The 25,548-nt window shown below is 41.0% G+C and overlaps 1 protein-coding gene across 6 annotated transcripts in view; it reads right to left on the reverse strand.

The window, feature by feature from the left end:
* Nucleotides 1–25,548, reverse strand: part of FOXP1 (forkhead box P1) — a 616,998-nt gene that overhangs the window by 379,383 nt on the left and 212,067 nt on the right. For all 6 annotated transcript variants that reach the window (XM_043443253.1, XM_043443252.1, XM_043443246.1 and 3 more), the window contains one exon: nt 10,106–10,201. The gene's annotated coding sequence lies outside the window, so the exon portion shown is untranslated. The remainder of the gene's footprint in view (nt 1–10,105; nt 10,202–25,548) is intronic.

The following is a 25,548-nucleotide window of genomic DNA, read 5'->3' on the forward strand; positions in this document are numbered from 1 at the left end:
TAAATATTTTACTTTTTAAAATCTATTCTCTCTATTTTTGAACATCAAAGCCCTTGGCATACGGCTTCTGCCTCTGGGACTCTATTGACCAAGCAACCGAAGACTTCCTAATTGTTGGCCAGTGTTACCTCTAAGTATCCAAATCTTCACCCCGGTAAATTAACAGCCTTCAAAGTGAATGTATCTCAATAACTAAAAACAAAACAAATTCTGAATCTGCTTGCTGGGAAAAAGTCCCAGGTACAAGACTGCTGCTTTGGGAAGGGGGCCCTCTCGATTGCCACACTTTCCCATACAGGTGATTGAGCGGAATAAATCAATCATTGAGTGGTCAGAGGCTAACATGAAATAAAATGAGGGCTGCAGAGATGAGGTTAATTAAAATAATGTACCAGAGAAAAATGACTCAAAGATCTAGAGAAAATGTCTTAACAGGCATGCCCAGTTAGAGACCGGAGAACGCCAATTAAGTGGCTGTCCTTGTTCTGAATCGCACCAGGACATGCTTTTATTTCCCATAGCTCTTGTACTAGCAAAAAGAATTAAAGCATTTGAAAAAGTCTACCAAGATTAAACAGATCCAGTTAGATGACACGGAAGCATAAAGTCTCAACATGCAGTGTACAAGCAGCCCCAGAGTGAAAAATGCATGTTAACACAAAACCATGCTTGCAAAATTAATACCCTGAGAAGATGCCTACAAGGTGAAGACAATATGGTGTAGTGGTTAGGAGTGATGGCAAGAGAGGAAGAGTAGCTGGGTTCAAATCCCAGTTCTATTTCTAACAAGCAGAGAAGTCTGAGGGAGTCATTTCACCTCAGAACACCTCGGTTTCCTCATCTGTAAAACGTACTTTTTAGAATTGTACCTGTCTCATAGAGTTTGTGTGAGTTTATACATAAGCTCCCAGTAAAGGCAGCTATTATAGGGTAGACATCTTACAAATTAGAGTGTTTCTCCTCACTGCTGGTTTTTAGACTTTCTCACTATTAAGTTTTCCGGAGTCCTGAAAATTCTACTTTTCTGTCTCATTACTTAGAAGGAGAATGGGGCAACTGCACACACAAGGATTGGTAATAACATGAAATGCAACCCTCTTCTGGGCATTTACAGCTACAAAAAGCCAAGAAGGTCTAAGCATGCTTTATTCTAGGTTTGTTTATTTTCCCCTCTTTTGGGTGTTTTTGTTTTGGGGTATAGTTGCTTTATGATATTTTGTTGGCTTCTGCTGTACAATGAAGTGAATTGGCTATATGTGTGTGTGTATATCCCCTTCCTCTTGGACATCCTCCCACAACCCCCGTCCCACCCACCGAGGTGACCACAGAGCCCCCAGCTGAGCCACCTGTGCTATGCTGCAGTTGTCTGCCTTTCACATGCTAGAGTATATATGTCAATTCCAGTCTCTCAGTTCATCCCACCCTAGCCCACAGTGTTCATGTGGCCATTCTCTACATCTGCATTTCTATTCCTGCCCTGCAAGTAAGTCCATCTATACCATTTTCTAGATTCCCATATATGCATTAATAAATGATAGGTGGTCTGTCTTTCATGATTTACTTCATTCTGTATGACAGACTCGAGGTCTATTTACATCTCTACAAATGACCCAATTTTGTTACTGTTTATGGCTGAGTAATATTCCATTGTAGCAAAGTTCCTTAGGAAACTAAAAACATAACTACTATATGACCCAGCAATCCCACATACCCTGAGAAAAACATAATTCAAAACAGAGATGCATCCCAAGGTTCACTGCAGTACTATTTACAATTGAGACAGGACATGGAGACAACCTAAATGCCCACTGACAGATGAATAAAGAAAGAAGACGTGGGACTTCTACACACTGGAATATTACCCAGATTTTTAAAATTATCATGTTTAAGAACTGAGTCAGAAGTGGAGGAATGCACTGGTGTCACGGGTAATGAATGGTCTGGGGCAGATATGGGCCAAGACGAGGTACCATCTCCTCTAATTGGAACACTCAGGGTAAAAGATGAATGATGACCGTAAGAGGAAGTAAAGAGAAATTCTAGCCCCAGAGCATCACAACCAGACTCGCCAGGCCCCGAGAGGTACACTGAACTGGACCCAGAAAACACAGCAACATTTCAAAACATCAGAGAAAAACCCTCAGAACATTCTTAGTCTTTCCCACTAACACTCACGCATCAGGATATTGAGAAGAGGGCTGCCTAAGGGCTGATCCAGGTTACCAGGATCCTCATGTAAATAACATGAATGAAGTCTCCAATTACATGGATTGGTTTCCCCGTTTGTGATTGCTGTTTTAGTTTCTGAAATGGTATTTGGCAGACAGGGATGTTGCATGTTTTTCAAGATGGAAAAATCCTGGGTCTTTGCCACTCCAAGGGTTGTTACAAGTCTAATAAAAGTTTTTCCTTAATCATTTGCTTCACTTAACTCCTGCTTATTGAACTTTACTTTTTTTGTTTCTAAAAAGGGTACTAGGAACCAAATCTGATGCCCTAAACTGTATTTCAGTCATGCTTTTTTTTTTTTTTTACAAGTTGAGAGGGTACAAATTATAAATCAAGAAAAATTCATGGTTCTTTTATTTGATAACCTTTCCACAAATAAAGAAGAGAGAGTATGATTACATAAATGCCATCTCTTACCACTAAAAGCTGTGGGATACAGACAGAGACAAGTCCGTCTCTGTGCTTCGGCTTTCACCCAGCAAACGCACAATGAACAGCACAGTTCAATCTGGCCCAGCGAACAACACAACAACTGTTAACATATCCTCTGCCTTAAGCAAGTGAGAGAAGTCAGAGCTCAATGAAAGACATATATTTCTATGTCCTTTCAATCCATATAGGCTTGAATTTTCTATCAAAAAAGAGCTATGTAAACTTTCAGGACCAATCCATCAAGAGTGTAATTTCTTTTTTAATTAGAATTTACAGCCAACTTAAGACATGGTCTATAACAAGGCAGGGGATCAGACAAGCTCTGATTAACTTAAGGATGAAACACCTCCCCAGGCAGGCAGTGTACGGATACTGCAGGACCCTGAACTCCGCAAACTCACAGTGGGTTTTGGATGTGGATCAGGCTTCAAACACTGAGCCGTCCCAGCATCTGCGGTTTATAACTGGCCTTATCTGAAACAGATCCCTAACATCCAAGAGTCTACATGTCAACAACAAGTGTAAGACAGTTCACCCCACTCCTTGCTCATGTTGCACCTTTTAAAGTTCACTCAGTGCATGAAATGAGTGACTCTAGTAGGGAGTTAAGGCTCTTCATCATCTTTTCCCCCATTAAAATGATCACAAGAGAGTGGAATATGGGTTTTGCCAGTGAGGTTCCCAGTACCCTTTTGATAATCTTTCTAAGTCAACAGCATCATGATTGTGCTCCAGTCCCTGTACAAAGCACTGTACACATATTATTTCCCTTAATCCTTCTATGAACACCATGAGTTGAGGCATGCTAGTTCCCCAGCCTCAGGTAAGTATACTGAGAGGGGAGCAGGGAGAGACATTTGTCCAAGAACAAAGAACCAGGGAATGAGAGTGCTGGGATTTGAGCTTGCAATTCAATGTCCTTAATTACCTTGTACCGCCCACCATAAGCTTTAGGACCAGACAGCAAATGATTCTGTCTTCATGGGGAAGATAATGTATAACCCTTTCCGGATGGGACACACAGAATACCAAAACCTCGTACAATGTAGAGAGGAAGCTACCAAGAGAAAACCCGGGGGTAGGATTCCACTCCTATAATAAAGGTGACCTGGACGGGTTTCTTTGTTTTCTTATTCTCTCACTCAGACGCAGACCTCTTCAGTTCAGTTCAGTTCAGTTTCTCAGTCGTGTCCGACTCTTTGCGACCCCATGAATCGAGCACGCCAGGCCTCCCTGTCCATCACAAACTCCCGGAGTTTACTCAAACTCATGTCCATTGAGTCAGTGATGCCATCCAGCCATCTCATCCTCTGTCATCCCCTTCTCCTCCTGCCCCCAATCCCTCCCAGCATCAAGGTCTTTTCCAATGAATCAACTCTTCGCATGAGGTGGCCAAAGTGTTAGAGTTTCAGCTTCAGCATGAGTCCTTCCAGTGAACACCCAGGACTTATCTCCTTCAAGATGGACTGGTTGGATCTCCTTGCAGCCCAAGGGACTCTCAAGAGTCTTCTCCAACACCACAGTTCAAAAGCATCAATTTTTCGGAGCTCAGCTTTCTTCACAGTACAACTCTCACATCCATACATGACTACTGGAAAAACCATAGCCTTAACTAGACGGATCTTTGTTGACAAAGTAATGTCTCTGCTTTTTAATATGCTATCCAGATTGGTCATAACTTTCCTTCCAAGGAGTAAGCGTCTTTTAATTTCATGGCTGCAATCACCATCTGCAGTGATTTTGGAGACCCGAAAAATAAAGTCTGACACTTGTTTCCACTGTTTCCCCATCTATTCCTATGAAGTGATGGGACCAGATGCCATGATCCTAGTTTTCTGAATGTTGAGTTTTAAGCCAACTTTTTCACTCTCCTCTTTCACTTTCATCAAGAGGCTTTTTAGTTCCTCTTCACTTTCTGCCATAAGGGTGGTGTCATCCGCATATCTGAGGTTATTGATATTTCTCCCGGCAATCTTTATTCCAGCTTGTGCTTCTTCCAGCCCAGCATTTCTCATGATGTACTCTGCATTTAAGTTAAATAAGCAGGGTGACAATATACAGCTTTGACGTACTCCTTTCCCTATTTGGAACCAGTCTGTTGTTCCGTGTCCAGTTCTAACCGTTGCTTCCTGACCTGCATACAGGTTTCTCAAGAGGTGTTTCAGGTGGTCTGGTATGCCCATCTCTTTCAGAATTTTCCACAATTTATTGTGATCCATACAGTCAAAGGTTTTGGCATATCAATAAGGCAGAAATAGATGTTGTTCTGGAACTCTCTTGCTTTTTCGATGATCCAGTGGATGTTGGCAATTTGATCTCTGGTTCCTCTGCCTTTTCTGAAACCAGCTTGAACATCTGGAAGTTCATGGTTCACGTATTGCTGAAGCCTGGCTTGCAGAATTTTGAGCATTACTTCACTAGCGTGTGAGACGAGTGCAACTGTGCAGTAGTTTGAGCATTCTTTGGAACTGGAATGAAAACTGACCTTAGGTACTATGAATTACAGAAATCCACAGGGAAATCCCAAATATCCTCTGACCGATTCAATGAATGCTGACTGCCAGCCTGCCTACTATTGACTGGGCACTGTCGGCCACAAGGAAGCCACACTGAATCAGATGGACCTGCCCCTTGCGTACTGCCTGGTAAAGAGGTATATTCAGAAAGTGCCAGAAGCTGTAGTAAATGAAACACACAAGGGTCTTGGATGCCTCAGAGTAGGGGGTTGGGGGGCGGGGAGGGAAATCAACTATAATGTGGGTAGTCAGGGAAGGTCACTTGAAGAAGCTGATATTTGAACTGAACAAAAAAAGATGAGAAGAGGGGTTAGCCCTGTGAAACACAGAAGTTGTTCCAGGGAAAGAATCCCATGGTCCAGAGGCAAGAGAGATTTTATGACATCTGAACATGGTAACAGTATCTAAATAAAATATTTGAAACCACAGAGCAAAAATGCAGTTTCCAAGAGTCTCTTGAAAAAGCAAGATCTTTCAAGTCACCTCTTTCACAGAATCAACTACTCAACAGACAGGCATGCTTGCTAAGTCGCTGCAGTCCTGTCTGACTCTTTGCAATCTAACGGACTATAGTCTGCCAGGCTCCTCTATCCATGGGATTCTCTAGGTAAGAAGACTGGAGAATTGCTTCCTCCAAAGGATCCTCCCAACTCAGGGATCGAACCTGCGTCTCTCAGGTTCCTCACTCCGGCAGGTAAGTTCTTTGCCACTAGCTCCACCTGGGAAGTCCACTCAATAGAGAGCCATGGTCAAGTCTCTGGGACACGCAGCCAGCTGAGCCGCCTATGAGTACTGCCGACAGTCTCGGTCACAATCACGCAGCAGCTTCTGTGTGCAGACACCACTGTCCTCCGAGGCCAGTCCCAAGAAGATGTGTGACGGACCAGAGGCTGCTCTGTGGACTCAGCACAGAGGCAGGGCCGGGGATGGGGCCAGGCCAGACCAACCTTGTGTGGTGTCAGCCTGCATGAGTGAAACCTTGAGTTTCAGATTATCATCAGCAATACCAACTTGAAATCAGTTAGTGAATTCTGCTTGCTAGGCAGGCCCATTGTCTGAGTAAGTAAAAAATGGAATTAAAAAAACCACTGCATGCCTCTCAGGGGAAACTGTCAAAACAGGACCCAGGGATCTAGGTCCTGTTAGCCACTGTCCTGCTCCATGGTTGCAGTGTATTTGACACTGGGCATCAAAGTCACCTCTTGGGGCTTCACTTACACTTCCAAGTGTATGCTAGGCAAGACGTGATGATTGTGAAATACACACTGTCTGCCAGTAAAACAAGAACCAATGAACTAACCACGGGATGGTAAAAACTCCTCAAAGACAGGGATTTCCACCACCTCACCCAGGGTGTGGGGCACAGTACTGGCATTTTTTACCAACCAGAAACTGTACTAAGCTCTTTACACATACCATCTCAGTAATTTGCTACAGGAATCTATCTCCTATCTCTATCCCCATTTCCCAGATGAGGAGGCCAAGGCCCAGAAAGGTTAAGTAACTTACCCTCCAGGTTCACTCAGCCAGTAAACGGAAAAGGTAGAATCTGAATCTCAGCTGATTTAATTGCAGTGTAGACCCTCTTGCCCATAGTGCTCTCCTGTATCTACAGCAGGCATTCAGTAAATGTCTAGGAGTGCATCAGCTACCATGTCCCACGAGCACCTACCACTAGTATAGGCAGAGACTACATTAGGAAGTAAAGGGAAGTCTCATTCAGCGAGATAGTAATTTTCACAAGAATAAAGTCCAGACCAACCTGGAATAGAGTAATGCGAATGATTCACAGGTCTCCCCCGTCCTCCAAGGGAAGCTTTCACCAGATATACAGCAAAACAGCAAAATCAGAGATGCAGAGTAGATGGCATTGTCCAGACTCTGAGAGACAGTATAAAGTCATCAGTGACAGCCCGCACACATACTGGGAAGAACACAATTAAGTGAGGGCCAGTATGTCCTAGGACCTCACACTAGCACTCGTTCAGTTCAGTCGCTCAGTCGTGTCCGACTCTGCGACCCCACGGACTGCAGCACTCCAGGCCTCCCTGTCCATCACCAACTCCCGGAATTTACTCAAACTCATGTCCATTGAGTCGGTGATGCCATCCAACCATTTCATCCTCTGTCGTCCCCTTCTCCTCCTGCCTTCAATCTTTCCCAGCACCAGAGTCTTTTCAAATGAGTCAGCTCTTTGCATCAGGTAGCCAAAGGATTGGAGTTTCAGCTTTAGCATCAGCCTTTCCATTGAATATTCAGCTCTGATTTCACACTAGTACTCAGGCTTTAACAAAACCTTTCATCCAGAGGACAGAAAATCCATTCACAAATTTGGCTGTTTAAATTTTGGTTGATAGCTCTCTTGAGACAGAAATTTCTTTCTTAGAATTTGCCATGGCACTTGCAGTAATAATATTATAGCCCTAAAATATTTACTGAGATACGTATCTCTGCTGAGAATTGAATAAGCTGAAATTCAAACATACAAAGTTCAAGTAAGATGTTATACACACCAAATCAGTAGAAGAAAGAAGGCATTCATCAAAATAAATAAAAACTAGACATGGAAGAAAAACTGATAGCATGATCTCATGTAAGTAACCACAATTGTTGCTCAATAATCAGATACCTTTTCTTCATTACTACTAGAACCTGGAATTGATCTAGGACATCAAATTCTTCAAGTCTAAGAATGTAATTATCAGACACCCTTATGTTAATGGTGACTAAAATGATGTAAGTAGAAACCATCAGTAAGACTTCACGGAAAGTTATTTAAAGAGGACTTCCTCAGCTGGGAAGACTACTCTTTTTACTTGCTGTAATGTTGCCTCTTTCAGGATGTAGAAGTAATGACTGCAGAGGCAGCAGCCATAGTGTGACCTTAAAAATAAATAACATTTGAACAAGCAAGCAAAGATGGCACGAAGACAGGAAACACAGATTGCTCTCCCCTTGATATCTTTTATGACAGAGAAAATACTACTAATCTTTTAAAACTTACATACTTGCATGTGTTACTAGAAAATCATTCTTATCTGATATAAAGACATAAAAACATAGCTAAAGATTATCCTACATTTTGTCCGAAAAAAAAACTAGAAAATTCATGAATTGAGATTCTGATTACCCCTCTATTCATCAAACTGTTTGTTTAAGCATGACTCTCTCTCGTAATTAGTACCACTAGTCCAGGGAAGCATATTTGCTGAACCTGTCTCTATGTTTTGACATGCAAGACTTGTGAAATTCAAACACACTTGGAGACATCCAAAGCTATTTTAAAGGTGGAAGATCTGAAAACACTCTCCAAATTTGATGATTAAAGGAAATTTAATAGTTCCTCATTGGCATTTGATCTTCAGCCTTCCATAATGTATCCATATAACTCTTCATTCATATTTGCTACTAAAGCAACATTTCAAAACTGAAGGAAGGTAGAGACAAACCACATGACTTAGAAAATAAAAGAGCTTTCCCTCACACTGATCTAGCTCATGAAAGCCCAATGTGATTAAAAGCGTGAAGCCGAATGATGGTCTAGAGCATCCATTACATTTGTAAGGAATTTCAAAATTTTCAAAGTCCTTTCATGTACATTATATGATGTTTCATCCTTACAACTACATCCTACTCTTACCTCAGTAGTAAATGCAGGTGTTTTTTTAATTCCCATTTCATCCTGATAAATTGTTTGCTCAAGATTGCTCAAGACTGCTACCCAGTGAGTTATCTTGATTCTAGGTCATTTATTTCCTTTGATGCATTAGATCAGTTCAGTTTAGTCAGTTCAGTTCAGTCGCTTGGTCGTGTCCGACTCTTCATGACCCCATGAACCGCAGCACACCAGGGCTCCCTGACCATCACCAACTCCCGGAGTCTACCCAAACCCATGTCCATTGAGTCGGTGATGCCATCCAACCACCACGTCCTCTGTCGTCCCCTTCTCCTCGCGCCCTCAACCTTTCCCAGCATCAGGGTCTTTTCAAAAGAGTCAGCTCTTTACAACAGGTGGCCAAAGTATTAGAGTTTCAGTTTCAACATCAATCCTTTCAATCAACACCCAGGACTGATCTCCTTTAGGATGGACTGGTTGGATCTCCTTGCAGTCCAAGGGACTCTCAAGAGTCTTCTCCAACACCACAGTTCAAAAGCATCAATTCTTCTGTGCTCAGCTTTCTTTATAGTCCAACTCTCACATCCATACATGACTACTGGAAAAACCATAGCCTTGACTAGATGGACCTCTGTTGACAAAGTAATCTCTTTGCTTTTTAATATGCTGTCTAGGTTGGTCATAACTTTCCTTCCAAGGAGTAAGGGCCTTTTAATTTCATGGCTGCAATCACCATCTGCAGTGATTTTGGAGCCCAGAAAAATAAAGTTGGCCACTGTTTCCCCATCTATTTGCCATTAGATCTGGGGTCTACAACCTATGGCCTTTAGGCCAAATATGGCTCTTGACCTGGCTTTGCAAATAAAGTTTTATTGGAACACAGTTATGCCCATTTGTTTATCTATTATCTATGGCTAGTTTTGTGCTACAGCAGCAGAGGTGACTAGCTGCAAAACAGACTCTCAAGAGACTCTACTAGCTGCAAGAGACTCTACAACATACTACTCTCTATGCTGACTACAGTCCATGAGGTTGACTATGTTTACTACCTGGCCCTTTAGAGACAAAATCTGCCAACCCTTTATTGCATCACACTTCCACACACATGATCCAAGTTACAAATCCTATACTGCAAAGCCATAAAGCTATCATGGAATGCAATAAACCTATTCCTGCTGGTTTTGGAACTCATGATAGATAATGGGACATTTCATTATCTTCTGAGGGATTATTATCTCCAATATCATGTCACCTGCAAGGGTGGATGGCAATTTTTGATCAGTACACAATACAAGTGTTGTTTGTCACTTACCCTGAATTTTTAATGTGTCTCACAGCCATAAAAAGTCTGGAGGTCACTGGTTGAGGGCATGCATAATGCCACAGGACTGTAACATACAGAGGGACACTGAAAGCAAAAAACAAAAAACAGAAGAGGTTAAGCAAAGGAAGTGAAAAACTTTAATGCTTCAAAAGTAACACATTCGTGTAAGCCTCAGGTCTTCCTTATTGACGCACGGCTTTTACGTTCAGTATATAGTTGAGGATCTGCACATACAAGCATCTATTTTGTCCTTTCTGTTCTAGAATCAGGACTCTGTTAGCTCCTAATCTGAGTTCTGTACACAATTATAGCAGAAAAGTGTGAAACATTATAGAGCCAAGTAAAACTGCCGCTCTCGAAGGCACTTTTATTTACTTAGGAAGTTTGGTTCCTCTAACTCCAAACATTTCTTGCTTGGGGGTATAACTTCTCAGAACTCCAATGTTATCTCATCCTGAGAAATAAGGGTAAGATGATCCCTAAGTCCCAGTGAAGATTTTCCTCTGGGTTTTGGTCTTTAGTCTCTCCCAATGCGTCCAGTAGAAGCACCAGAGAAGACACAGACCCAAACATGTGTGTAACATGCTCATGTGCACACGCACACATACATAAGTACCTTATTTAAAAGAAAAAAAAAAAAGACAAGCTATCTCCTTTGCATCCACACGCCAACTCTTACTTGCGAAAGGTTACAGTTCTTTCCCACTGCATTTGAACTGCAGAAGAAGGCTGAGACACAGCAACTCCGTCAGCCTGTGCGTATGCTCAGGTGTGCTGAGACTGTGCATCTTCGTGGCTGGGGTGGGTATTTATCAGGGGAGTATTCACCAAACCCATTGCCAAGTAAGTTGAAGTGGCTGACAGACAAGTTAGCTCATCCTCAAGCGGGTTCAGGAAGTTTCTGTGAATAGCAGTCAGTAGCAAGGTTTTACATGCCAGACCGTTTCTGCTTAGATCCCCAAGATGATAATGACGGCTGTAGAACCCTGAAGACGACAGGAGGGTCCCGCTGTCAGGCGGGGGAGATGGAACTACAGGAGGAGCAAAAAGCATGACCTCTTCCCTGTGTGTGTGCTGCTTCCTCGTAACAGTAAACTCAGACAAGAGTCTGTGAACGTATGTGTCTTCTAATCTAATCAGACAGAGAAGTTGAAACCGAAAAGGAGATGTATGAAGTTTTATGATTTGAATAGTCGTGTATCTCCGGAAACTATGTGGGCTGTCTGTCTACCAGGGCTCAGAGGAGAGTTAAGCGGTGGGGCTCCCAGTGACTGCTTTTTCTTGATAAGAGAGAAACTCAGGCCAGATTGGTCCACACTCTGTTTTCTAGGTATCAGCTATCAATGTGAATATAAACTGTTTGTCAAATACATTACAGCTTCAGAGTCATCATTCTCATATGAGTTTAACATGCTGTGTTAGCATTATTCCCCTTCAACAAGGCAGCTTAAGAGCATGATAAGAATGCATCAAAAATATTTTTCCAGATAATTTCAGTTGGCAAAGTTCAAACTTAATTGGTGACCTCATTAATGAGCAACTGCCACCACAAGAAAGAGGACTGTTGTCATGGACTCATCAGAGCAATGAGATAACGAAGTTAATTATATTGTTTCCAATGGATTTACACTGGCTTCCTTTCAGGGCCTACATTTTCCAGACATTCGGTATGACACTCCATGGGTTTGCTCCTCTTCAAAACCCATCAGCTGTGGGCTTCTCTGGGAAACGTCGGCGGATCACAGCCCTCACATCAGGGCAGAGCAATTGGAAAACTTTTCTACCCTTTATTATCTACTTGTAAAATGTTATAAGCCTGTAAACTAGTTAATTTATGAGCCATGTTAATAATTTGCCCGCACTTGATCGCAGGTTTCGCAAACACGGTTTGCAGGGCTGTGGGAGGATAATTTGCAGGTCCAGCTCCTCTCCTAAGGGGACACTGACTAATTTGACACAGTAACACGATGCTGATGGTGGGCCACACTAATGACCACACTCCAGGACGCGGCTGTCAGCCTGTCGTTCCAGCGAGAAGCCAGCTTGCTTTCGCCACAGCTCGGTACACGGTGCTCAACTAATTATTCAGACAGCGACATTAATGAGAGTCTTGTGTTTATTTTCAACATACTAACCAGCGCTTAGCTTCCATTTGTCGGATATGGTCACTGATTAAAATGTGGTTCATGAATAGTAAATCTGAACTCGAATATAACAAAGGATCGCCCAAGAAAAAATGAGGAACAGCTGATTGGAAAACCATCCTTGTCAACTTGTTTTCGGCCTCAAATTTCGTCAAGGACAAAGTGACAGGTAGTAGGAAATGCCAAGAGTTCCAAGAAAAGTGAAAGGAATATTTTTAATCACCTACGGCCATGTACAAGCTTGACTCTTCACCAAAGCCACAGAATCACCTTAAGGTTAAGAGCAACTTCTATCTCAAATACACTTCACCACCTTCATGGTACTGAATAAAGATTTTTTTAAAGCTACTTTTTTTCATGGAATGACCAAAAATTTTGTTTGCTTTTAGTGTTCTTTTCAACCTTACAAAAGTTTGATGAGACTGTCTCAAATATGAGCTTCGTGAACATTACTAAATACAACTGTGTTTTTTCCAAATCTATTGTAAACCTGTACTCTTAAGGGTCTTTTAAAAAGTGTGCTTTAATATCCTCTCATGTGTCTTGTTTCCAGTCTACTAAACCTTGCAATCAAGTTCTTTCTACTTTAAATTAAATTTCTATTTTGGTATGATAAATTTTGTCCTTCGTTTAATGGTGATTATAATCCTAAAATATTCATATAATCATCATTTAAAAGGAATAACTTTAAAAAGGTGTGCACAGATCCACGAGAGGTATTAAAAAGTTGAAAATGGTCCTGATCTGGTTCATTTTAAGATGTGCACTTTGAAGTAAATGATAGTGGTAGTATTGCAACAAATGTTCTATCTGTCCTCATGGATAAAAATTCCAATCAACACTGTGTATGACTTCTGCTTTTACAGTACAGCAAAATAAATACAAGTCCACATAGACCACTTTGGGAATGAAAATGCCACTGCAAGCAATATTTCTTATGCATGTATCTCTTAACCGACTCTATGAAAGATCTGCGATTTCACAATGCCAAACTATGTAAATGGCATACAATATGTGGGGGAAGATTCAGATCCCAGGTGAATTTTAAAAATTTATTTAAACAAGTATACAGATCGATTGTCCCTACCCAGCATGACTGTCTCCCTATGTTATTTACAGGGGTACCTGTGAAAGAAGGATTCTGGCATTACTAGCGTCAATCTCTGTGCAGTTTAGGCCTTAAGTATGTGTCCTACTAAACAACTCAAGAAGATGTGGTCAGGCTGGCAGAGACTGGTTAAATGTTCATCAAATCTCCACCCATTTCTTGGGTGCACAGATGGGATGTATTTCCAGCTAGGTGGGTCCTTGCAGCTGAGTTCTGGCCAAATAGATGAAAGTGGGTGTGTTACTTCATCCTGACCCAGAAGCCTCCTGCACTATCCCTCCTGCCCTCTCTCTTCCCTGGGTTGTGGGCCCAGGGGTCCAGGGCAGAACTCCAGTGCCTGCAATATGGTAGAGTCACTGGGTGATAAGAGTCAGGGTCCCGGAAACACCACACGGAGCAGACCACCACATCCCAATCCCCACCCCACTAGATGGAGGTGGCTCACAAATAATACCTGCATTAAGATAAGCCTCCGAGACTCAGAAATGTCTGTTACAACTACAAGTATCTCATATTCAAATACACAGACCTTTTCTAATTTGAACCTGGTTCCAAAATTATACTTGATTCTTAGGAGTACCACACATAAATTGGTAAATTTGGAAAAATCCCTAAAGGTATGTTACAATTGTGATTATCAGCTCCTCTAAATACGCTAAGCGTAGAAAAGAGAAAGGGGACAGCCAGCTAATGTGTCCCCAAATGTGTCAAGTGTATCTTTCTTCACTTCATCTTCACATAGCCTTGTGAAGAGATCCAATTCCCAATTTATGGATAAGAACACTGAGACTCTAAGAAGTGAAATATGAGCTGATGTCAGGGAATGTCGATTCAGCAGACATTTTCTTAGGTGAATGCCTCTTTGGCTCTTAATATCCAAAATTTACAGAATACACTTATTTCTAACTCAACCACTTTTGGTTGTTGCTTATAAAAGAACAAAGTTCATGACATGCTCTAAAATATAATACAATATTTTCAATTAAAAGTGTGAGGAGAAAGTGCCCAGTGCCAATATAATCAGAAGAATGCCAGAAACTTCTACAGAGGTTTTGAAAAGCCAGCAACAAAAGGGTGTCACAGATTTTCTTGGTGATTTAAAATAAAAATCCACATTAAAAAAAATAATAACAAATGCATGTTGAGGCCATATTAATTGGTAACAAATCAATATTTTAAACATTTTTACATTCTTAATGTGATGGTTATGAAGTATATATAAGGCACTTTACTATACTTTGGTCATATTTGAGAACAGGGGTTAGCAACCTTTTTCGCTAAAGGGCCAGAGAGTGAATAATTTAGACTCTGTAGCTTTGGCAGCTGTTCTAAGTTCCCTCTGACAATTACCCTGCTCTCCCACTGCAGTAGGAAAGCAACCAAAGGGGAAAAGTAGACAAATGGGTTCTGTGTTTTGATAAAACTTTATTTACAGAAGCAGGTAGTGGGCTGGATGTGACCCCAGGGCCATGATTTGCCAACTGTTTTTTCTTTTTTCATCACCCTCCTTTTGTTGGAAGTATAATTTGACTTATTTTATTAGTTTCAGCTGTTAAACACACTATTTTTATGTATTACAAAGCGATCATCACTATCATTTCTAAGGCTAACTTCTGCCTTAGGAAATTGATAGGAAGTTTTACACACTGCCATTTCTCCTATGTAAAGTAATGGGAAATTGTGCCACTGTAACAGAAGAAAACGCTGATGATTCTTCTTAACCAGCATAATCAAGTCCTTGTCTTAAGGTAAAGGTTACAACAGTCACTTTAAAATAACCTTATAATAAGGACTTTTTAAAAAAAAAACTAAGAAAAATAAATAATTTGTAGATTTAAAATGTCACTGCAGAAGGGTGTGCTGGGAGCAAGAAATGGCAACCTCTGGAAGTTCCAAAATCAGACACAAAGTTCTCCCACATTAGAATCAAAGAGTTTTCTTGGATTTGGAGGATGTTCTTTATTAACCAACTTTAGCATAGGAGCTACATGTCCAATGATAGGATATGCCATAAAAAAAAACTCATCAAATATCTTCTGTTATTCTCCTAAGAAAGTAAAGTTGTTGTAACAAGGTTCACTATTTTTTTTGGATGGCAAAGTTCACAGACATATACAGACAGAGAAATGCTTTAAAAAAAAAAAAACAACTCAGTTCCCCATTAATGTTTTATGACAACAGTGAAGTATACAAGATGGTTCAAGACATAAAAGAGATAAACTTTATGAATCTATTTTACCTAGAATGTCAATCCCAACAGAATAAAAAAAGCAAGTCAATGATAGCCCAACCAATCTGACAAGAGAGTATCTTGTAGTCATTAAAATAATTATGGGAATAGAGAAATGTGTGCAGATGATTGTTATAATGTGACATGAAATAAGCAAGATAGGAAAATCATAACTAAAGTAGACTCTCAATTGCATAAATATTAAATATATGCATCAGAAAAACAAAAAATAAAATGGACAGAGTTTGCCTTGGAGGAAATGGGATTAGGTGCTATTTTTCTTTAAAATTGTTTATACTTTTATTTTCCAAAACAAAGCAACTTCTCCAATATTGGTTATAGAATATGAAAAAGCTATCTGAACTTCAAAAAGAGGAAGACATTTGTCATGCATTCATTGACACTCATTCATTAATGGCTTGATTGCCTCTTTTTCAGACCAGAAATGTCTTAAGAGCAGAGATTCGTGACATCTCTCATGTCCCAAACACAGAGTTACAGAATCTCATGCACTGAATTAAGATTCCTCAAAGCAACGTTCTGAACAGTCCACCTTACTTTTAAAAAGTCCTCTTCATGAGATTCTATAAGTAAATTAACTTTTTATACTTTAAGTCTTTCAAAGAACAAAACAATTTTGTAGAAAGAGCTTGATTACTTGAAAATTATAACTGTAAATCATTTGTCTGATACAAAAATTATACTTTGTCTCTTCTTTCCACACTGGCACACAATAACTTTGTCTTTCAATAACTTAAAACAATTCTAAGTCATTGGCTCCTTAAAAACAACATATGTATCGATCATGAAGCTTGGCACCTCATAAATACTTACCCCAATGTGTTACCCTGCTTTGAAATGGGAATGGTGAGCTCCTGATTGACAAGTAACTTAGCAGAAAGAGGGAGGAGATGGAAGAGGGTTCCATGCTGTCTCCACACTAACCCTCACCTGTGGAGGTCCTTCCCCAGCAGTCAAAAACCACATGACAAAGGCAGTCATCACTCATCACTGTTCTCTCTCACTCAGACACACACGTGTGAGGGTATACTCACCCTGCTCTCACTCTGCACTTGCATACTTTCAATGGCTCCCCAGTACTTGGGGGGAAAGAGATCAAAACTTGCCCTTAGCCCATACAAGGCCCTCATGATCTGGCCACTGGACATCTCTCCAGCCTTTAGCTCAACTACACATCTCCACTGGCCCTGTCCAGCCTCTCACTCTAAAAAAACAAAAGAATACAGGGCATCGTAAACACTTTATTACATATTTTCCTCCACTTAGATGTATTATGAAAAATTCCCCATATTATCTTCTGGATAAAAATAACCTGATCTGAGTACACAAGTGGGCTTCCCTGATAGCTCAGTTGGTAAAGAATTCACCTGCAGCGCAGGAGATCCCTGTTGGATTCCTGGGTTGGGAAAATCCGCTGGAGAAGGGATAGACTACCCACTCCAGTATTCTTGGGCTTCCCTCGTGGCTCAGCTGGTAAAGAATCCGCCTGCAATGTGGGAGACCTACACAAAAAACTGAAGTCTTAAAAGTAACTTCAGTTTTCTCCTATGACATAAGCATTTGCCCATGGGTCCTCTGAAAGCCCAGAGCAACAGTAAGTGGGGAAAATTTTGTGCGTCATCACCAGCAGCAAGCTCTTTTCTCCAAACCTGTCAACTTGAGGAGGAGAAGAGAAAGAAAGGGCCAGTTGCAGAACAAACACAAACAGGTCTTGCCATGGGAAACCCAACCTGGGTGTAGTCACACTCCCACCTGGGATAGAATATTCCACCTTACAGTGGAATGAAGGCAAACCACAGCTGGATCATCAACAAATCACCCTGCCCCACCCCAGAGGAAGATGGGCTTTCATTTGGGAATGAAATAAAAGACATCTTCCTTGTGACACACACCAATCAAGGTCCTCTGAAGGTCATGGCTCTTCCTGATCTCTGGGAAAACAAGGGTGTTTATTGACAAGCAGCCTACAAAAACAAGAGGTGCTATGCTTTATTGTGATCAAACATTAGCAGCCAAAACCAAAGTAACATGATGCTCGGCATTATCACATAATAACCAGTGCCATTTCATTTTCCTCTTCATGGGCACACAGGAAGATTATATTGCCCTGTTGTCCTGACTCTTGGAACCTCTGACTTCTTGTCCATTGGATGGAGCAAAAGCAAGGTGCACCACTTCTAAGCCTGACCACACCCAAAAAAAAAAACCAACCATGTTCTCTGTTCTTCCTCCAAGATCATGGAGAGCCCACGTTCTCATGGCCAGTAGAGGATGGAGACAGTTCTATGGGCACACACAGACAAGACGGACCATGACATACATCTTTATTATGGTAAGCTTCCGCAGTCTGTGGGCTGTTAGTCATGGCAGCTAGCACGACACATCCTGACTAGTGTATTTCACACCTTATAATAGCCCTCATTAGGATTTCCTTGAATACGTAGTTACTTTTAGCTTTGTCTCCACCATGGAACCATGTCTTAATATTCTGTGTATTGTCCCTTTAGAAAAGATCTATCACCGTGTCTTCAGAGAACTGGGTTTTGTTGAGAGAGTAACAAATGATGAATCAATTAAGAGGGCAAGCATTCATGTGATGGTTAACTTTTTCTGTAATTACCCTGGGCCAGATACTGTGTTCAAAGCTGAGTATAGCTTCAAATTGTGACCAATGAGGTCTCTGCCCTGATGAGGGCCACAGTCTACCAGGAACAATTCAAGCAAGTGGGAAATATCAACAGAGAAATGTGATCTACGCAACAAGAGGTCAGAAAAGGCTGCACGTTACAAATGATCTGGAAGCCTAAGACATCAAAGGTGAACAGGACTTAGCCAGGGGAAGAGGGCAATCCTATGATTCTCTTGGTCAAAACAGAAACGAGAAAGCACAAACACCAGGCCTTAAAATAATCCACCTTCTGCCTTCTACAATGACTTTATAAATATAACTTGGGAGTACCAGGACTTCCAATCCAAAAACAAGGCCAAGTACATTGAGTAATGCAAAAATAAAAGAATGCAATTACACTTTCCTAAGTGTCTTAATGGTGTAACCCAAGACAAAACACTTGTTTTTCTACCACTGACAGGGAGAAAGGAGCAGGTTATTCACACTAAAACTGCTTTTCTAAATTATCTGAGAAAATAACATTAGGAGAAATGAGGCAGCCTCAGTTCACAGACCGCAGCACCATTCCTTCTTAAATATCCATCTGTCTCCTCCTTTTTATAAATATCACAATGATCCTTTAAGAAAAAAAAAGTGGGCTTTGTTTATTCTTTAAGTCCATAAACCCAAGAATAAAGAGCACTTAGAATAAGATCAAGAGAGCCAGGTTCTCATCAGCACAGGATCACCACTAAGTTGTTGTCTTTAACTGGGTTCCCTCATCTGCGGACTGAAAACAGTGAGTCTGGAGAACTGTTAAGTTCTTTCCGGTGGCACTAATATATCTTATAAAGAGGGGCTTTCAAACTTGCATGCTCATCACTATCACCCGAAAAGTTCATTAAAACAGGACTGCTTGGTCCTAACCCCAGAGTTTCTGATTCACTAAGGCTGTGGTAAGGCCAGAAAATTTACATTTCTGTCCCCAGGTGAAGCTGCTGCAGGTTCAACCACCATAGCTGAAGTTGGAGGACTGCGCCTGGGAGGCCTTTGCTTCCAAGGACCAGCCGAGTCTGCTTTAGGTAGGGCCTCTTGCAGGGTTCCGTGCCCAATCTCTGGGGATCAAGGCCTTAGCCTCTCCCCCAAATAAGGCTACTCTCCGGAAAATACCTGAAGCTCTGCAATCCTGTCCCCAGGAGCCACCTGTGTGGTCTGTTCTGCACCCTGAACTGGAAGTGGCTGCCCTGGAAGACTTTGCATCAGTCTCAAGTAAGACCCAGCTCTTTGCCCTGTCATGCAGGGCCCAACGTCCAGCTCCAACTTCTCCCACACCGTCCCCATCCCTCACCCCCATTCTTACTGACGGCTTCCTGTTCCCGTATCTGCTCTCACTCCTAACGCCCGAGGCTTAGCCCTCACCTTCCTCTCGGCCTGAAATGGTCTTCCTTCAGCTCTTTGTATACGGAGAACATTTTTAACCTTTGTAACTTAAATCAGATACCATCTCTTTCATGCTGCCTTCTCTAATCGGACTATCCTAAATGACCCTGCGAAGGTACAGGATGTATACTGTTTCCCTCACGTATTTTTATTCTATGTAAATACACTGCCCCTCCACCGCACTGCATCACTGACTCTCTCTGCTTCCTCTACTGGAAGGCAGCTCCATGAGAGCAAGGATCTGTTCTCCTTTCTTCCTCACTAAGCGCCCCTCCGCTGCCACATGCAGCACAATGACTCTCACACAGTAGACATTCAAGAGATATTTGCTGGATGCACAAATGACTAAATTATAATAATTAGCCTATGCAATCTTTTAATTAAAAAACAAAAAAACTAAGGAAAAAGTCAATAACCATAGACTGTAATATCACAAGTTCCAGAGCCCAGGGAGATGTGTAATGGCTCGTGAACTACAGTTTCAAGAATGAGGAGTCTGTTTCACAATTTCAGGCCTGAGAAACTAAAGTGGGTCAAAGGCTGGGGAGATCCTTGGTAGTACATCTCAAATCCCCCAAGAGATCCCCTCTATCGTCTACCAACCGCCCCCTGTCACTTCTGCAAGGCTGTGTCCATAACCCTTAGACGTCCTGAACTTCGTCCTCCTGTCACCCCACTCCCACTGCCATGTGCAAAGGGAAAGAAAGTTCTTTGCAAGCTGAGCTCCTCTACCCTGGTTGACTCTGAAAAACCACTTGTAAGTGGTGTATGTTAACCACAGTTCGTAATTTTGTCACAGGTGTTTGACTAAAAAGGGGATACAGCCTTTCAAGACAGACCGCCTCTATTATGTCATTGAGTATATTCCGTGCCACACCTAACGCTAACACAGTCGTTTCTTTCTATGCCATGGCAACCAAGAGAGGTAATGCTGCATTTTTGCTAAGGGCATCCTATATGCTCAAAAATGTTCACACCTTTACAAAAAAAAAATATGTTAAACTAGAATTTTAGCACAACTTGTCATAAAAGCTGACACCCATACACTGAAGAGGAAATCAAATGACATGAGTTGTACCTGGCAGTTCAACAGAATACAGGATAAATACTCTTCACGAGGCAGCCAAAGCAATGGTGAGAAGTTCAAACGAGGGAGATGAAGTGAACAAATATTCAAAATGTCTTATACCAAATGATTTTTCTAGAATTATTTTTTAAAAATCATTAACATTTCTAAGCTTTTTAGCAGCCTGGTGGGGAGAAATTGGTCCCAATTCTGGATTGGACACTAACTTTACTTCTTGTGCAGACTTAGAAAAGTGACTCTCTGAAACACATTGCAAGGAGAAGGTTTAATGAATTCACTTATTCCAAAGGCTCCTTCCAGTCCAGATTCTTTGAATCCATGACATGGTTTCTGGATTTGCATCTTAGGGGGGACAGACACAAGGAAAAGGGTCAGCTCACCTCTCTCCCCTCTTCATGGTAAAACAAACACCGTGAGCACGGTTATCTCTTATCACAACCTAGGGTGTGGGGTGGCTCTAATCTGGTGTACTGTATCTGTTCACATAAAGTTACGTTTCCATGGACTGCAGGAGGCTGAGTTGATGTAGTAATTACCTGTTACTCTTGACAAGTAAGGTAATTAATGTAGCAAAATACCACTGCAATGTGTGTAAATTTAGACCACCATAATTAAAGCACCCGTCTGTTCAACAAACTGTTCAATTAAGAAAAAATATTGACGGTGTACATTTTTGGAAATTAGAAAACGTATGGAATGAATGAATCTCCTTTGGTTGACATCCGTTTCTAGAGTGTTTTCTCGGCGGGGAGCATGCATAAAGGGTCATAATGGAGTAACTTCCACTAAAACACAGAAGTATTTTGTACATGTACTATTAAGAGTCTCTTGTGGAAGTATTTTATTGAGTATGCTCCTTCTATGCCACATACACAAGTCAGAAAATGAACTTCGGGAAGGATCTGAACCCTCCAAGGGCAACAAGGAGCAAAAAGCTGAGAGGTTATTATTGTGCAGTGACCCAAGTAACAGCACCGTCCTCAAGTATCATAACCTGATGACACAATTATCTACTTGCCAGTATTCAAGAGCAAGAGATACTAAACAACATCCTGGACAAATAAAATGGCAAACTCCCTGCACTTCTTGAACAGAGAGGCACTTGTATCAAAGTTGCCTTCATTAACTTTTACTCTGATTTCTTCCTGTGTCAACCAGTCTTTTTTTTTTTTTAATTGATGTATAGTTGATTTATAATGTGTTAGTTTCTGGTGTCAGCAAAGTGATCCAGTGATTATACACACACACACACACACACATATATATATTAGAAAGTATATATTTTCATATTCTCTTCCACTATGGTTTATTACAGGATAGTGAATTAAGTTCCCTGTGCTATACAGCAGGACCTATTGTTTATTTATTTAGGATGTAGTACTTTGTATCTGCTAATCTCAAGATCCTAATTTATCCCCTCATCCATTTTTCTGTTTGGTAACCATAAATTTGTGTTTTATGTCTGTGAGTCTGTTTCTTTTCATACCCAAAGGTTAAAATACTGAACAATAAAAGATCACCTGGTCCTTCACTCAAAGAAAAGCTGACATCCCTGCTAATCAGACTGAGAACATCCCAAGCCAAGTCAAGAGTCAAATCCCCACAGAAGTTAAACCAGAACTGCCCTGAAGAGGAGAGAAGCCTCCATCAGTTATCACATCAAGGCGAAAGCCATTAACTCTAAATGTGCTCACAAATAAAAAAAGAGCTCACCAATATCTGCAGAGAAGTGGGAACAAGTCAGGGGTCCTTTCTGAGAGGGAAATCGTAAAGGTTTCTCTCAATTCTTCTCCTCAGATAAATTCAAAGGAAGACACAACAAGTTGACCTAAGTAAAGAAACAGCTGGAATCCAGACAAGACTAAACAGTGTGATATGGGGAAAAAACGGTAGGTGATTTCAGTGTCACGCAATGATGTATACACTTGCTTTTGGCCTCGTTTCCACATTTTTGTATAGCAGATCTCACCTTGGGAAATAGGAAAAATCTACACAGAAGGAACTACAAGCTACCTTCGAGTGAATTCTCAGCTTATCACACTAAAATTAGGTCCTAAACGTTCTATGTCTGAGAACTTGGATATCTCCCTGAGTAAAGAATAAAAAGTACAAGGAGACATTCTAGACTGAAGTATGATGAGGAACAGAAATGGTTTCTCCAACTAAAATACTCTGATTTCACACTTTGAAATAATAAAACGATATGAAAAGGACAAAGATGAAGAAATCACTTGCTCTAGCTGCTGATAAAAACAAGGCTAGAAGGTCGCAGTAGGGAAGTAGACTTTGTAAAATTATCCTTAAAATTTACATTACCTGATGGGCACTGGAATATTAACTTTCAAAATGAATTTATTTTTTCCATTTTAGAGCAGAGGGGGTGAAGGGATGAGTGAAACGGGTGAGGGAGATAAAGAGGTACAAACTTCCAGTTACAAAACAAATGAGTAACAGAGATGCAATGTACAGTGTGTGAGATACAGTCAATAATAATGTAATATCCCTGTACGGTGACAGATGGTAACTAGACTCATCGTGGTGATATTTGGTAATGTATATATAGAATTATCCAATTACGATGTTGTGCACCAGTAAGTAATGTGTAGTGCTGTTCGTCAATTACACCTCAAAAACAAACAATTCACAGATAAAAATATGAGATTTGTGGTCACCAGAGGTGAGAAGGTGGGTAGTAGGTAGGGGAAGGGGGAAAAGGATGAAAGTGGTCAAAACATACTGCTAGTTACAAAACAACCAAAGAAAGGCAACGCCAAACAATGCTCAAACTACCACACAATTGCACTCACCTCACACGCTAGTAAAGTAGTGCTCAGAATTCTGCAAGCCAGGCTTCAACAATACATGAACCATGAACTTGCAGATGTTCAAGATGGATTTAGAAAAGGCAGAGGAACGAGAGATCAAATTGCCAATAATCAAAAAAGCAAGAGAGTTCCAAAAAAACATCTATTTCTGCTTTATTGACTATGCCAAAGCCTTTGACTGTGTGGATCACAATAAATTGTGGAAAATACTTAAAGAGATGTGAATATCAGACTACCTTACCTGCCTCTTGAGAAATCTGTACGCAGGTCAGGAAGCAACAGTTAGAATGAGACATGGAACAAAAGACTGGTGCCAAATCAGGGAAGGAGTACGTCAAGGCTGTATATTGTCACCCTGCTTATTTAACTTATATGCAGAGTATGTCATGAGAAACGCTGGGCTGGATGAAGCACAAGCTGGAATCAAGATTGCTGGGACAAATATTAATAACATCAGATATGCAGATGACACCACCCTTATGGCAGAAAGTGAAAAAGAAATGTAGGGCCTCTTGATGAAAAGTGAAAGAGTGGAGTGAAAAAGTTGACTTAAAGCTCAACATTCAGAAAACTAAGATCATGGCATCTGGTCCCATCACTTCAAGGCAAATAGATGGGGAAACAGTGGAAGCAGTGTCAGACTTTATTTTGGGGGGCTCCAAAATCATGGCAGATGGTGACCACAGCCATGAAATTAAAAGACACTTACTCCTTGGAAGAAAAGTTATGACCAACCTAGACAGCAAGTTAAAAAGCAGAGACATTACTTTGCCAACAAAGGTCCGTCTCCTCAAGGCTATGTTTTTTCCAGTAGTCATATATGGATATGACAGTTGGACTATAAAGAAAGTTGAGCGCCAAAGAATTGATGCTTTTGAACTGTGGTGTTGGAGAAGACTCTTGGGACTGCAAGGAGATTCAACCAGTCCATCCTAAAGGAAATCAGTCCTAACTATTCATTGGAAGGACTGATGCTGAAGCTGAAGCTCCAATACTTTGGCCACCTCATGGAAAGAGTTGACTCATTGGAAAAGACCCTGATGCTGGGAAAGACGGAAGGTGAGAGGAGAAGGGGACGACAGGGGATGAGATGGTTGGATGGCATCACTGACTCAATGGACATGAGTTTAAGTAAACTCCAGGAGTTGGTGATGGACAGGGAGGCCTGGCATGCTGCAGTCCCTGGGGTCGCAGAGCTGGACACGACTGAGTGACTGAACTGAACTAAGTCACAAAATAAGTAAGTACTAGAGATTTAACTTACAACATGATTGATACAATTAGTATTGTTGCTATATATGAGAGTTGCTAAGAAAGTAAGTCCAAAGAATTCTCATAACTAGGCAAACTTTTTGCTTTTCCTTTTAATTTGTATCTATATTAAATGGATGTTTACTAAACTAACTGTGGCAATTATTTCATGATGTATGTAAGTCAACTCAGGCTGCACACCTTAAACTAAGTGCTGTGTGTCAAATGTATCTCAACAAACGGAAGGAAAAAAAAGAAAAAAGAAAATAATTTTTTTTTTCCAATTCTCATACTTAGAAAGGATGCTAAATTTAAATACGGTAGGAAGGGGGGAAGGGAAGGTGACCATGAATTGGGGCTCTGATGCATCATTCATGGAATAAAAACTAAAATGTCTGTCTCTTTGAGGCTGAATGAGCTATCCAAGGAAGAAGGAGCAGACAATACTGTTCTTGTTCACTGGGTGAATTTATGGAGGATGAAACCTCCAAAAGCAATTACTTCAAAGATGACACTGTGTGGTATTGGATGGGCTAGGTAATATTACAAAATAACACAAAACTTTTTCATATTGACTCTATCATTGGATCCTTACAAACCATTGGGGTAATAAGATTATTTCCATCTTATAGTCAAATAATATTTCATGCAAAGATAGGCTCAATAAAGGACAGAAATGGTAAGGACCTAACAGAAGCAGAAGATATTAAGAAGAAG

Source organism: Cervus canadensis, chromosome 22, assembly GCF_019320065.1.
Source record: "Cervus canadensis isolate Bull #8, Minnesota chromosome 22, ASM1932006v1, whole genome shotgun sequence".
Taxonomy (NCBI): domain Eukaryota; kingdom Metazoa; phylum Chordata; class Mammalia; order Artiodactyla; family Cervidae; genus Cervus; species Cervus canadensis.